The sequence below is a fragment of the Antechinus flavipes genome, chromosome 2 (assembly GCF_016432865.1).
Source record: "Antechinus flavipes isolate AdamAnt ecotype Samford, QLD, Australia chromosome 2, AdamAnt_v2, whole genome shotgun sequence".
NCBI lineage: Eukaryota > Metazoa > Chordata > Mammalia > Dasyuromorphia > Dasyuridae > Antechinus > Antechinus flavipes.
Window position 1 is genome coordinate 458,234,039 of NC_067399.1, and position 15,251 is coordinate 458,249,289.

Sequence of the window (15,251 nt, forward strand, 5' to 3'; positions counted from 1 at the left end):
TCATAAGAAGCAACTGAAGCTCAGAAAGACAAGATGCCAGAGTTGTCAAGATATAAAGTCAGAATTCAAACTCAATTTTTATACTCTCAATTCTTGGTCTTTTTCACTATAGCATCTAGTCCAATCTCCCAACCTCTACAGCACAGCTTTTTAAGTTAGAATCTAGGGAATTTAAAAAAAAAGTCTTGATTACTATATTTCAGCATAATGGGTTTCTTTGTCATGCTTTGTAATTTGTTTTAAACATTTAAAAAAGCATTATTTTGAGGAATCCATAGGCTTCAACCAGACTTCTAGAGAAATCTGTGACACAAGAAAAAAACTTTAACCTATGGTTTTCCTAACAAAAAGGTCTTTTAGATACAGCTTGAATATTTCCAATGATGAAGAACTCACTATTTATCAATTAATTGTAATTCTTCCTAATACCTTTGTTTATATTATTTTCAAGACAAATATCTACATTCTCTTTTCTCCTCAGTTTCTAGTGCCTTACAGCTCCCTTATCTCTCAAGAGATTTTGAGTTGCTTGAGGATAGGGAATGCCTACATACCCATCCCTCATATCCCCTCAAACACCTCCACATCCCCACATCCCCACACACCTTGCCCCCCATACATACACACTTTTTTTTTTTCTAGCATCATACAATATCTGGAAGAAGGATGGGTAGCAGGCACTGAAACAAACAGTGGTAAAGGCTTTGCTAAATAATACCATATTCTCCATGAACAAAGCACAAGATTCATCCTGCTCTGCCTGCTGCATGACCTTGCAACAGAAATCACTTCACTTGGTTTGGATTAGATCAGCATTACTGACATGTGTGATGGATCCCTTTAGCAGCTTAGTGAAGCTTATTAAACTTTTTTCAGGTGGATGTTTTTAAATGCATAAAATAAAACATAGAGGATTGCAAAAGAAACAAATTATATTGAAATAAAAATATGATTTTCCCCGTCTAAGTTGATAGGTCCATAATAAGATCCACTATATTCTAAAGACCTACTCCCCTTAATGGTGGCCCCCATGCCACCTTTGTTCAACAATGCTATTTTCAAAGGTCTCTTCCAGCTCTGACATTCTATGGATAAATGATCAGTGTAGTCTACTGTTAAGAACACTGAACATAGATCTAAAAAGCTGAGTTTGTGGAGGAGGGGAATGAGTCTGTATCTTTTGACTTTGACATCTATTCCCCAGATAAAGTAACTTCTAAAACTAAAGGTATAAGATTATGGAGTTTATACTTTACTTTCCTCCCTATTGATGACAACAAGATAAACAAGAATAATTCTTTAATTCTTTTTTTTAAAGGGCTTCTACCATCTTAGAGATTTCCTACCAGTAGAGATAATTCTGATCAGACTAACCAACTAAGAGAAATGCATTTTCCACAGAAACCAACCAGATTTTTAGCAGGTGACTGCTGTGACCCCAAAGCTTGCATACTCCCCTCATTTCTATCATGCTGTGTAATATCACTGGTTAGCCACATACTCTAAAACACTATAAAAAACTCAAACTGTGCCCCCAAAAGTCGATGGTATTCCTGGCCTAAGTGCTCTTCTTTAGTACACTAATACATTTATTTTCCTTTGAATCTGGCTACTCACTAACAAGTTTTATAACTTTCATGGTGAGCAAGATTCTCCCTAAATTCATGGAACTCAAACTGGGAAACTTCAATGACAGTTTTAAATACCTGCTCCTATTTTTATAAGATATGAAAACATTTTAATTCTCTAAACCTCAGTTTTAAAATCTGTAAATGTGTTAAACTTACTAATCTCTAAACTCTTTTCCAACTAATTGTTCTAATATTTTTATTCTAAATATTTTTCTAGTTTTTACTATTGTATATTAAAAAAATTATAGAATCTTGGAGTTGAAAGAGACAGCAGAGATTGCACAAACCAATCCCTTAAAGCATCCAGAGGATCTCTTTTATAGCATTTCTAATGAGGATGTGTTCAGGAAAGATTAGTGCCTCTGGTTTGAGGGCTGTTTAGTCCTTTTCAGGGGCACTTTCTACTTTTGGTGTCCACATGATTCACCTAATTCTCCTGTAGTTCCAAGAAAGAATGGCTTGCATAGTGGTCATACCCAAGAAAAACTTTTCACTATATGAGCTAAACCAGGCTGAGGATGACCAAGGGGTCTGAAACCCATCGGTGAGTTAGGGACATATCTATCCAAAGATGTGAAGACTTCCACTGGTGGAATGGGTGGATGAAAGCAATTTGTTCCATGGTCACAAAGGCCGTTGAAGCAGGTGCCATAGACCACTTAGAGCTTGGTTGAACATTAAAGATGTCAGTCATCCACTGCATCTGGGACCATCAACAGAAGTCTTTACTTTTATGGCATACAGAGTTCTATGTCATATTTTAAGGTTCTTCCAGTTCTATGGATCTGTGAATTGGAGGTGGTAGAAAGACCTCGGAACTTGGAATTGATTAGCCTGAATCTAGTTCTTCATCTTCCAAAGACTGCTGAGTGACTTCACCTCTCTGAACCTCCCTATCCTAATTGATTAAAATGCTCATAATAATACTCTATCTGTTTTAGTTGTTGTGATCAAAATGTTTTATTGATTATAAAGTTTTATATAAGCCTGATTTATTGTGAATGACTTCATAAAGGTTCATCTCTAACAAAGATGCTAGAGACAGCAGGGTTGAAGTTTTCTAAATCAGTCCAAGTAGAATTACCTCCAGAGACACAGGGACACAGAGACACCTTCAAGGATTGCCTCTTTTCTTTTCTGTCTTCTCCACTTCACTATGCCCCTTTCTAGATGGAACTTCCTGCTCTTGTGTGGCCTGTGGTGCCATTAGTCTGTCTGGATTTGGACCCATTAATGGCTTTCTAAATGGCCTTCCAAAGTCATTCCTGTTTGCCTAGGCAGTTTGTTAAATTCAGGGCACAAGGAGTCAGGAACAGTTTCAAGCTGAGCAATTACTGCTGAAAAGAGGTCTGTGTAAAAGAAAAGGTGAGGGGAAAGCTTGAGAAGGATCATTTATGACTGGAAAGATTCCAGCAATTCAGTTTGTTTTAGGTAACTGAGCAGGAGTTGAGGATGAAACCTGGGTCAGCTTTGTTAGAGAACTGACATCAGCAGGTGAGGCACATGCATAGTTGTGTTTATTTAGGTGTGTATGTGCCTGTTTCTGTGGAAGGCGTGGAGTGTGTCTATGTGTGTATGTTTATGTATATATGATTATGTAAATTTGTGTATAGTGGATTGATGGTGCTTGTCTAAACAAATGGATGCTTATATTTATGTGTATTTTGCATATGTGTCTGTGGTCAATGAGAATATATACTAGTGATCATACATGAAAGTCTAAAGGAACCTGTATGTGTTTGTGTGCATCTATATGTGAATATATGGGGTGTATGTGAATTTTTCTGAAAAGTTGTTTTGTCTAGATATACCTATGTTTGAAGGGGTAATAAGATTGTATACGTTAATTGTGATGATATGTGTTTTTGAGATTGTATATTTTTGTTTATATATCTTGATTTTTGTACAGTTGTGTTTTTATGGGTTTGTGTGTATCAATGGTTAAGAATATAGTATTTGTATTTATATGTGCAGGTGTATATATATATAATGTGTGTGTATATATATATATATATATATACACACACATACATATATATGTATGTGTGTATATATATGAACATATATACATATATATGTGTATATGTAAAATAATTCAGAGGAAGAGAAAGAAACTCAATAAATTATTTAAGGCTGAAATTATAGTCTTGAAATAGTGAAAGCAATAACATTAACAGGTAAGATCAAATCAACCCCAAAGGGATATTTTTTTTTAAATTAATTTTTTTATCAGATCAGTGAACTGAAAAAAAAGGTTGTTCTTATCTTGTGGTGACAAAAATAACTATATAGTAAGTAATTATCTGAGGAACCATGTCAACCACCCAGTGCTAAAAAGTATCTGTTATGTACACCAAGTTTTTCATTTGTTGTGTCTTCTCTGGCCCCTGCTTCCTTCTATACGAGTACCTCTGCCTTATGATTGCTCATATCCCCATTTTGCAGATGAGGATATTGGGGGTCCCAGAAGTCAGTTTAAAAGGAAATAATAAGATGTAATATTTGCTGATGTTTCTAATACTACACTTAAGTAATGGGTCTTCTGGGGATTGTTCAATAAGAACTGAAAGGGATATCAAAATCCATCAAGTCCAACTTTTATCACTTTATGATTGAGAAAACAAAGGTTTGAGGAAGTTGTATTTCTTGCCCAATATCACAAGAGGTAAAATGCCTCAGAGGCAGAATTTGAACCCATGTCTCTAACTCCAGTGCTTTTTCCTCTTTACCACATTGCCTCCATGACTATATAGCTAATGAATGGCTCATGTCTTCAAATCCAAAACTTGTATTCCAAGTTATACTTGCCTCTATAGAAGAACAGCATTTTCTGGATTTTATCAAGTTTTTCAAATTCAAATTTCCTTCTGACTCATTTTCTACTCCCAGAGTTAAATAGCTCAATGATTTCACAATTGTCCATCCACTTGGCTAAATGCTCTATAAAGGATCTGTCAAAAACACTGGAAGTATTTCTCTAGTTCTTTTAATATATCCTGGATAGCCTGAAAGCTAGCATAAACATACACACACACATACATACACACATACCCATCTATCTATCCACCTATATGCAACTATATATACTTATACATGTGCATGCATACACATAGACTTATATACATTTATATGTACAGACAGTTCTGGCATTATGCAAATTCACATGAAGTAAATTTGACTTCACTTAAAAAATTCTGAAAGAAATCTGCGTTCCCCAAAGTCTTTGTTAAAGATTACTGTATAATACAGTGAACTCTCTCTTTCTGCATCTATCTCTCTGCTTTATCCCCTTTCCCCAAAAAGAACCTAAAATTAATAAAACAAAACCCTGAGAACAAACCCCTTGAGTGAAAGAGGAAAGACCACTACCACCATTATATGAGTGAGGACTTGGTTTGAGCCCTCTAACGCCCTAGAGAGGAAACTTTTGAACAAGGTCTGCCAACAAATCCTCTCTCCTATCCCTCACCCAATGTCTGTTCTGGGTCCCCACATGCATTTGAACCATGTGCCCTCCTTTTCCTCCATCAGGAGGTTCCTTCCTTCTTCATATCCAGGGACAAATTTCCCTAACATAAAAGTGGCTGTACATAGAGGTCTGCACAATGGTCCATTTACAAGCTAGAACTCTCTATGTTCTAGCTTTATCTATTTGCATTATGCAAATTCAATTCCCGGGCAAGGGCTGGCAGGACCTCTGACTCTGACCCTCTGCAGGTGGCAGCAGGGGCTGCAGCAGGTCGAAGCACCTGTGGAGGCAGTTGGTACAGCCCCTCGCCAGGGGTCCTCTGCTCCAGGCACTCACAAGGTTCTGGCTGCTAGGAAGCAGAGTGAGGAAGGAGGTGAATCATGTGGAGCTCTCTCCTCTGCCCCTAGCCCCGGAGAGGAGGAGGTCGGTGGAAAGGTCCTTATGTTAAATAAGAACATGTATACATGCATATATGTATATGTCTGTGTATATCTATGCATATTAAGTGTCAGAGATCATATTTGACCTCGGAGGAGCATATGAGCCAGTTATTTAATATTCTTCCTGGTTTCCCAGTGAGGCTGCAATTTTCCAAGCATACAAGTTCACTTCTCAGGTGCAAGTTATCATTGATAATCTGCTGCATTCTGCTTAGTTTTATCATAATGTGTTTTCCAGTGCTCCTTGGATTATTTGAAACTGTAGTTCTTCTAAGTTTCAGGTTATTCCATGATTTTCACCTAATTATCAACACCAGGAGAGTACTGATGTTGAAAAAGATGGATTTTTGCTATAGTGGTCAGTTTGGGATTATACAAAGATGAACACGCACTGCAGAAATGATTCATTATCACTAGGACAAAGTTGTTAGGTAACTAGGCAAGTTTTGTCTTTGGTCCTCCTATATTTTGACTCTCTTACCTCTTTGCAGGACTTCTAATACCATGAGGTCACTTTATCACCCCATATATTCTAATAGTAGTTCTCTCACTATTGAGATCTAGAATTCTGGACAGTCTGCCTACTTAGGAATTTCCATTAGACTTTCTTTTTTCTTGTATTCATATCTCCTTAAAATTTCATAGGAAGGTTATCCCTATTTTTAATATTTTATCCTTAATAAGAATTAATACAATATATCAGAAGGGAATTCACATGGCACATTAGGACTCAGCTCTTTCAATTCTTTCAGGAATTTATAGATTTATTAAATTCTCTACATAGTTACAGTAAGGCTTTTATTTTGTTTTTTCCAATTATTTCTCCATATTGATATTGAGCAACAAATCAGTTTAATTACTATCTTTCCACATCCTCCTCATTCTCTGAGTTGAGTTTTTGCAGAATTCTACCCTTAATCCTTCCAAATATTATCAAATAAAAGACTATTTTAATTAGAGTTAGTTCATAGTGTATTCACATATCTATGTACATGAGCTTCCAGGCAAATAAAATCTCATTGAAGGTAGCAGCTGTTTATTTTATTCAGCACTTAGCATAGTACTTGGCACAAAAAATGCTTAACAAAAGGTTTGATTTTTGTTTTTAAAAATAATTTTGGTCCCCAATTTTCAACCTGATTCTCTTTGTATTAAGGCAGAAAGAAAATATGAATTAGGGATAGGGTTGATGATTTTTGAAATGTCATTTACCAAATTCTAGCTATACAAACAATATTTATAGATTTTAAGGTTTGTAAAATATCTTTCAAATATTATCTCATTTGATTCTTTCAGTTGTCTTCACCCTTACCTCCATTACTTCTTACACATTTTAACAATTTCTTCAGTTTTACAGTTTCTTCAGCCAAAAGACAAAATCTTCTTAAATGTAAATATTCCAAAAGAAGGCTATGGGTCTTTGAAGAATGATAACCCCTTGACAAGTATGTGGATGATTGCCCATTTTCTCTTAGTATAATGTATTAACTTGAGAGTTATTAGAAGTAGAATCTGCCAAACTTGGAATGACTGTGACCTGGAGACCATTAATACATACCTACATTGGTAGGGCAGGCAATTGAAGGAAGTCTGGCTAGAAGAAATTATTAAATCAGTACAGTAGGAAATGATCTCTCACTCAGAAAGCATCAATTAAATGTATACTATGTGCCCAGCATTTTGCTAGGCTTGTGAATGTCAATACAAAAATGATACCATCCAAGCCCTAAAGCCCATTCTAAAATGGGTGCAGGCAGAAGAAATATAAAATCCCCAGATAAATAAATATGGAATATAAATAAAATAAACCCAAGGGATGAGTGGATGGGGGGAGCTCATTAAGGGAAACAGGATACAAGGAGATTGTAAGAGCATTCTGGGAAGTAGTTCAGCTCTCTCCAAATTTCCTCCACCAAAAAAAAAAAAAAAAATTACAAAAGATTACCTCAGAGAGCAGAAATAAATACAATGAAAAACATTTGTCCTCCTAAGACAATTTGAGAAGACCCCAGGAAAGGCCCAATCTCTAGGGGCAGAGGTTTGTCCTGAGTTAAGTACAAACACCTCCAGGCTAGTTCAGCAGAATCAACAAACAACTAGCTCTGGGAGTACCTTGGCAGCCTTAGAACTCTTATCTTACAGACAGTGTGGGTATGGGGGGGGGTCTGGATGCTGAGCCAGAGAAGATTGAAGACCAAGCACAGTGGTGCTTATCAGAAGAGTCATGAGCAATGGCTGGGTGGAACAATACCTGATAAATGGAATCAAAAGGTGACGGGATTCTGTTGGCTGTGGGTTCATGAAGGAGGGCAAAGTCCCTGGTTTCAGTTCGCAGAGCTGAGAGGACAGCTTTGATTTCAGCCACCTGAGGGACAGCCAGGAGCAAGATGATTTGCAGAACAGTTTGGATGAGGGCCCTAGCTGTAATCTAGGAGGGGAGGAGAGATCCCAGGTTTGAGCACTAAGACAAAATTCAGGAAATAATAATCAGAAAGACTTGAGTCTTGAGGCATCATGGACTACATCAGGACTATAACTTGACTAAAATAGAAAAGAAGGAAAGAATGAATAAGGAAAGAAGGAAGGAAGGAGGGGAGGGAGGGAGAAAAGAAAAGAGGGAGGAAAGGATAGAGGAAAGTTAGAGGGAGGGAGGGAGATGGGAAGAAGAAGGAGGGGAAAAAAGGACAGAGGAAGGAAAGGAGAAGGAAAGAAGGAAGGAAGAGGGGAAGAAGGAAAGAAAAAAGGAAGTAAGTGAGAAAGAAAGAAAAATGAATAAGCAAAGAAAAAAGAAGGTAGTCACTATGTAGATACAAAAGATCTGGGTTCATATTCAGAGGAAGATAACAGAGCTAAAAATAAAGTCATTCTTTTTTTCAATGAGAAACTTCAAATGATCCTAGACACAAAAAGAATTATTGGTAGAACTTTTGAAAGACTTCAAAAAATTTAAATGAGATAATGAGGAAAAATTATTAAAAACAAGTAAACCAAGAAAATTATGAAAAGAAAGTCAACCAATTGAAACTATAGCCTCACAAACTTAAAGAAGAAAATAATTCTTTGAAAAACTAGATTGGGCAAAAGGAATGATGTTCTAAGACACCAAGAAATCATAAAATAAAATTAGAAAAATAAAAAAAAATAGAAGAAAAAGTGAAACATCTAATTAGAAAACCAATTGATCTGGAGAACAGAGAAATAATATAAGAATAGTTGGACTAGGGCCAGCTAAGTGGTGTAGCAGATAGAGCACCAGTCCTGAAGTCAGGAGGACCTGAGTTCAAATGTGACCTCAGACACTTAACACTTCCTATGTAACCCCAATTGCCTCAGCAAAAGGGAAAAAAAATAGTTGGGCTATCTGAAAATTACAATAAAAAAAAAAAGAATCTTGATGTAATATCAGAAGAAATTATTAAGGATAATTGCCCTAAAGTTCTACAACAAGAAAGTTAAGTAGAAACCGAAAAAAAAATCCACTGATTAACACCTGAGATCCCAGGAGGAGAACTCACAGAAATATAGAGCCAAGTTTCAAAACTCCCAGATTAAGGAGAAAATATTGGAAGCAACATGGAGCTACAATAAGGATTACAGAAGATGTAGTGCTACTACTTTTGTTATGCCAGTCTCCTTGAAGTGCTCTACCTAGTTTCCTTGAATTGTTCTGCCTCAAATTTCCCTGATTTATAGTAACTCAGCTTCCCTGCATTAATTTCTCTGAATTATAATATCTCAGTTTCCCTGAGTTAGTATGCTATGTCCCCACTCTTTTTTCCTGACCATTAGGAATGCTACAAATTAGGGCTGGGAGCTCTGACTATTAGCATTTTATAAAGTATAAATTGCAGTTAGTTTATTTAGAGATAGGAAAGCATATCTTTTGTTCCAGATTTTCTGTCTTTAGTTTGATCATTTTCTTTACTCCCAACTTAACAGAATTTATGGTCCTTACCTCCAACCTGCTGAAACCAAATTTATGGTCCGTTCCTGGAAATTCCCACTCACTAGTGCTCTCTCCACCCCTGCCTTTGTTTCCCTGATAGCCGGAGCCTTATAAAAATCCCTGCAATTTTTTTCATTTGCTGCTGCATTCTTTGAGACATGAGTCCAATCTAGTCGATTAATTTAAGCTCTCCAATAAAATATTAAAATTCTTTAATCTCTATTTTGGCTCAGTTTCTCTAGCATTACATTTTGGAGGCCCCAGCGAGATATGAGACCAGAAAGCAGGATTAGAGATTAGAGATCTACAGGTCTCTGCCTGGAGCCTTGGAGCCACTGAGATCTGGGCTCTTTGTTGGAGAGGCTAGCCATTCTGGTTTGTTGCAGAAGTCCCACAAAGAAGAGCAGTTTTCAGCCTCTGCAAGGCTCATTGTGAACACCTCTATTCGGCCACCGGAGAGTAAGTCTGGGTGTTGTAAGACACAACCGGTTCTCTTTCTTTCTGTCCTTCTCTGTTTAATTGCTAGTATTTTGGGTCCCCAGAAAACAAGCACCACCAGGCATAAATAATCTGGGAGGAACTCAGTGGGACGCCACTGGAATGTCATCTGTTCTTCATGTCTTTTAAGACACCTCTGGTCTGAATATGTCTCCAGACAATAAATCTGGGTGTTTTTAAAGCACCATCTGGTTCTGGGTGCCAGTTGGTACCACTCTGGGTGTTCTAGAACACAATTCTGGTTTCTGGGTATTTGGTTAAAGCTTGGTGCTCTCTATGAAGACAGAGAACACGCCAAACTGGAGTTTGGAAATCTAAAAAAATCTCCATTTGAATTCCTAGAAGGAAAAGGTTGTTATCCTAAAAACTCCCCTCATGGCATTCCTGAGACAGCAGGAACTTGCCCCTAGTTTGTGTATTAATAATGTTTATCTATTTTGCTGATTTAAGAAGCTCTGTTAAGTTTTAAGAACTGTGATTGAGAAAATTGGTGATTGGTCATAAAAGGGACAGAAAAAGTTTAGCTGTTCTGTCAGAAAAAGCAGTCTTCAAAGAAACCTGCCAGAAGAAATTCACCTCTAGTGGTATAAGGCTTTCTGTCCACTCAGACACTTTATCATGGGGAATTCCACTTCAAAGCCAGGAACTCCACTTGATAACCTTCTTAATCTTTTCTATGAAGCATTTAAACATCATGACTTTGGAATATCGTGGAGAAAAGATAAATAAAAATTGTTTTGCCAAAAGGAGTGGCCTTCCTTTGGAGTGGGATGGCCATCAGAAGGCACATATGATAGAGACATTGCAAGTGGTATACTAGATAGTTACGGGTGAGTTTGGCCATCCAGATCAGTATCCCTATATTGATGTTTGGCTGAAAATTGTCTCCTACCCCTCTTCCTGGCTGAGGGCTGTGACCGTGAAAAATGGCATTCGTATTCTGGTCACCCAATCCACAAGGACATACAAGAAAGGTTGTAGATTGCCAATTACTCAAGAAAAACTGGAGAAGAAAGTCCTACAAGACTCTTCTGAAGATGCCTTAGATGATCTCCCTTCCCTGCTGTATCTGGGTTTGCACCTGTATCCACTCTTGCCTGGAAACTCCCACCCCCACTTGAATTGCTGCCTGAAGTACTCTAACGTTCTGAGTCTCCAGCACCAGCCCCCTTGGCAGTTTTTCTTCTGCTCTCTTCTGCTTCCCCAACCTCTTCTTCTCCTCTTCCCTGCACACAAGGTCTTCATAAAGCTAGCACAGAAGTACTGGCTCCAGCCCCATTGCCTCCTGCCTCCCCTGTTTCTCTTGTGCCATTTCCCACTCCACCTTCCCCTTCATCACCTCTGGCTCTCTTGCCTTCTTGTACCTGAGGTGGAATCTGATTTAGTGCTTTGGGATCTGTCCAGCCATCCCCAGTTCTGCCAAAACCTGCTCTGCCTCTAAGGGACATGGTGGTCTCAGAGGGGGTCCCTTTCTTAGTTTATGTCCCCTTTTCTACAAATGATATATACAACAGGAAAAGTCAGAATCCGCCTTTTCCTGATAAACCACAAGCCTTGATTAACCTTCTTGAATTTGTTTTTCATACCCACCAACCCACATGGGATGACTGTCAGCAACTTCTCACCACTGCCTTCACTACTGAGCAGAGAGATAAGATTAAGTGAAAGGCTAGGAAAACTGTACTCAGACCTGGTGAGGGATCCATAGAAGAACATCATAATCAGGTAGAAGCTAGCTTTTCCTCTGAGAGGCTATCCTGGGACCCTAACTCCCATCACAGTCATCTTGTGCTTTCTGCTTATCATAGATACCTTCTCCAGGATCTTAAAGCTGCAGCCAGAAAGCCCATTAAAACGACAAAGATTTCTAAAGTTATTCAGGGTCCGGAGGAATCCCCTGGTGTGTTCCTAGAACATTTATATGAGGCTTACCAAACTTACAGTACTGTAGACCCTGAAGCTCCTGAGAATTATAGATCTGTGAATTTTGCATTTGTTAGTCAGTCTGCCCCAGATACACATAGGAAGCTACAGAAGCAGGAGGGATTTGAGAGCATGAATATATCCCAACTGGTTGAGATAGCTCTGAAAGTTTTTAATACCAGAGACACACCAGCTAAGGAAGTGGGTAAGTAGTACACCCAGACAGTCGTAGCAGCCATGAGAGAATAAAACAACTCCTCTAAGGGTTTTCCCTGGCATCCCCATGGACAGAAGTCATTGGGCTCAAACCAATGTGCCTATTGTAAAGAAACAGGCCCTTAGAAAAACAAATGTCAGATCCGGAATAGACCCAAGAATATCCTCTCTCTCTCTTGCGGGGGCAGACTGAGATGGCCCTGGTTCTTTTCTCTTTCTCTAGACCCCAGAGAACCTAGGGTATGTTTATAAATCAGGGATTAGCCTGTCAAGTTTCTGGTTGATACTAGAGCCACTTGCTTTGTTCTCACAAAACTTTTGGGTCCAATATCTCCAAGATCCACATCTATACAAGGTACTCCTGGTAAAATTGTTTCTTATCCCTGTATTATTGAACATACAGTCCATCTAGGGCACAGTACCATCACCTACTCTTTCCTAGTCATTCCAGACTGCCCATATCCCCTTCTCTGTAGGGACTTGCTTTGAAAACTTCAGGCAACCATTTCCTTCTCTGAAGACCAGGCTTCTCTGACCTTAAATTTTCCCAGTCCAAAGCATCATTTTGTCACCCCTACCCCTCCAGTTGAACATATCTTAGTGGCTTCCCCTGTGTCACCCTCTCCTGCTCCCTTCCCTCTTCTCTCTCAGCTGCAAGCAGATTTCCCTCAGGTATGGGTAGAAAATAGCCCTCCAAGCCTGGCTGCTCATCATTGACCAGTGGTAGTGCAGCTTCTGGCCACTGCCTCTCCTGTATCTGTTAGGCAGTACCCCATGCCAAGGGAAGCCCTCCTGGGTATTTCTGTTCACATTAAGTGATTGAAAAATGCTGGTATCTTAGTAGTCTCCAAGTCCCCTTGGAATACCCCTTTACTTCCAGTCAGGAAGCAACTTCCTGACTTCTGCCCTGTTCAGGATCTTAGGGAGGTAAACAAATGGGTTGAAAGTTTCCATCCCATGGTTCTAAATCAGTATATCCTGATTTTGCTGCCTCCTACTAACACTGTATATACTGTTCTGGACCTAAAGGATGCTTTCTTTTCAATATCCCTTGCCTAGCTAGCCAACCCCTTTTGGCTTTTCAGAGGATAGATCCCCAAGGGGAATTCTAGGGCAGCTCACTAGGCTGCTACAGGACTTTAAAAACTCCCCCACTCTATTTGGCAAGGCTCTCCATCTGGACCTCCAAGCTTTTCACAAGGAACATTCTTATTGATGATCTCCTTGCAGCAGCCCCTGATGAGTCCCTCAGCTTGTGAGCGACTCGTGCCCTTTTGCAACTTCTTCAATCCTTAGGTTACAGGGTCTCTGTTAAGAAGGCTCAGCTCTTCCTTCCCGAGGTCTTTTATCTGGGCTATGTTCTCCAATCTGGCCACTGTTCTGTGTCTTCTAAATATATCCAGCCTATTTTATCTATTCTGGTCCCTAACATTAAAAAGCAGGTTTGGGAATTCCTAGGGACAGCTGGTTACTGTCACCTATGGATTGCCTGCTCTGCTGAGATAGCAAAACCCCTTTATTCTGCCACAGCAGGACAGGGTCTCCTTGTTTGGGGCTCCACTGAACAAGCTGCCTTTGATTGTTTCAGGACTGTCCTTACTAAGGCCTCTGTCTTAGCTCTTCCTGATGTCACAAAGCTCTTCCATCTTTTTGTGGCAGAAGCTAGAAGTATTGTGAAAGGGGTTCTTACCCAAATGCTTGGCCCCTGACATCGGCTGATCGCTTATCTATCTGAGCGCTCAGATTCGGTAGCAGCTGGGTAACCCCTCTGTTTTAGGGCTGTGGCTGTGACCGCCCTCCTGGTGAAAGAGACTGACAAGTTTTCCCTGGGCCAGTCTCTATCCTGCCCCTCACTCTGCTGAGGCTCTCCTCAGGTCTGCCCCTGACTGGTGACTCTCTAACACCAGCATCACCCACTCGAATTATCAAGCCCTGCTTCTTGACCATCCTTACCTCACTTTCTCCAAATCATCTGCCCTGAGCCCTGTCACCTTGCTCCCAGATCCTAGTTCTGACTAGGTCCCTGTGCATCACTGCTTCCAACTCCTTGATGAGTCCCAGTCAGTACGGCCTCGACCTTTCTGACATCCCACTAGAAAACCCTGACCTGATTCTTTTTATAGACAGGAACAGTTTTGTTGTGGGGGACACCTGTGTTTCTGGGGCAGCAGTGGTAGACTATCCTTCCCTCTCTACTCTGTGATCTTCTTCCCTCCCCTCTGGCTCTTCTGCCCAGAAAGCAGAACTTGTTGCCTTGACAAATACCCTGCGCATAGCAGAAGGGAAATCGGCTAACATTTTGAATGACAGCTTTATGATTTCTTAACAGCTCATGTCCACGCTTTTTTTTGTTTTTTTGTTTTTTTTTGTTTTTGTTTTTTTTTTTTTTTTGTTTTTGTTTTTTACAAAGAAAGGGGCCTGCTGACCTCCACTGGTAAGGAAATCAAGAATAAGGAAGAGATACTTTCCTTACTAGATTCCATCTGGTTACCCCTCTCTGTTGCTATTATTCACTGTCCAGGCCACCAATCTGGTAAGACAATGGAAACAGTGGGAGATCCGGCTGTGGATGCAGTAGAGCTGCCACCTCCCTCCCTTCTTCCCTGCCTCTAGCAATTCCCCCTTATTCCTGTACCTACATACTCTCCTTCAGAAGAGTCCTTTGCTTCTCAGAACAGAGAAAAGAGGGAGGGTCCCTGGTGGTACATACAGGACAAAATTTTTATTCCACAAGCATTAAGCAGAATGCTGGTGAAGGACTTGCATGATTTCACTCATTTGGGTGAAAAGGAAAATGCATCAGTTATTGAGCAGATATTATATAAAGGATGTCAGTCAATTGATCATAAGTTATATTTATAGATGTAACACATGCAATCCAAGTAAATGTAAAAAGAATTAAAGAGGCCTGTGTGGGAATCAGGCTTAAGAGAAATATCCCAGGGGAAAGATGGGAAGTAGATTATACTGAGATACAGCCGTCAACAACTGGGTACAAATACTTGTTAGTTTTTGTACATGCCTTCTTTGGGTGGACAGACGCCTTCCCCAAATGAAAGGAAATGGCTATCACAGGGGTTAAAAAGATACTAAATGAATTAATTGCCCTCTGGTCTTCCAGTAGCTGT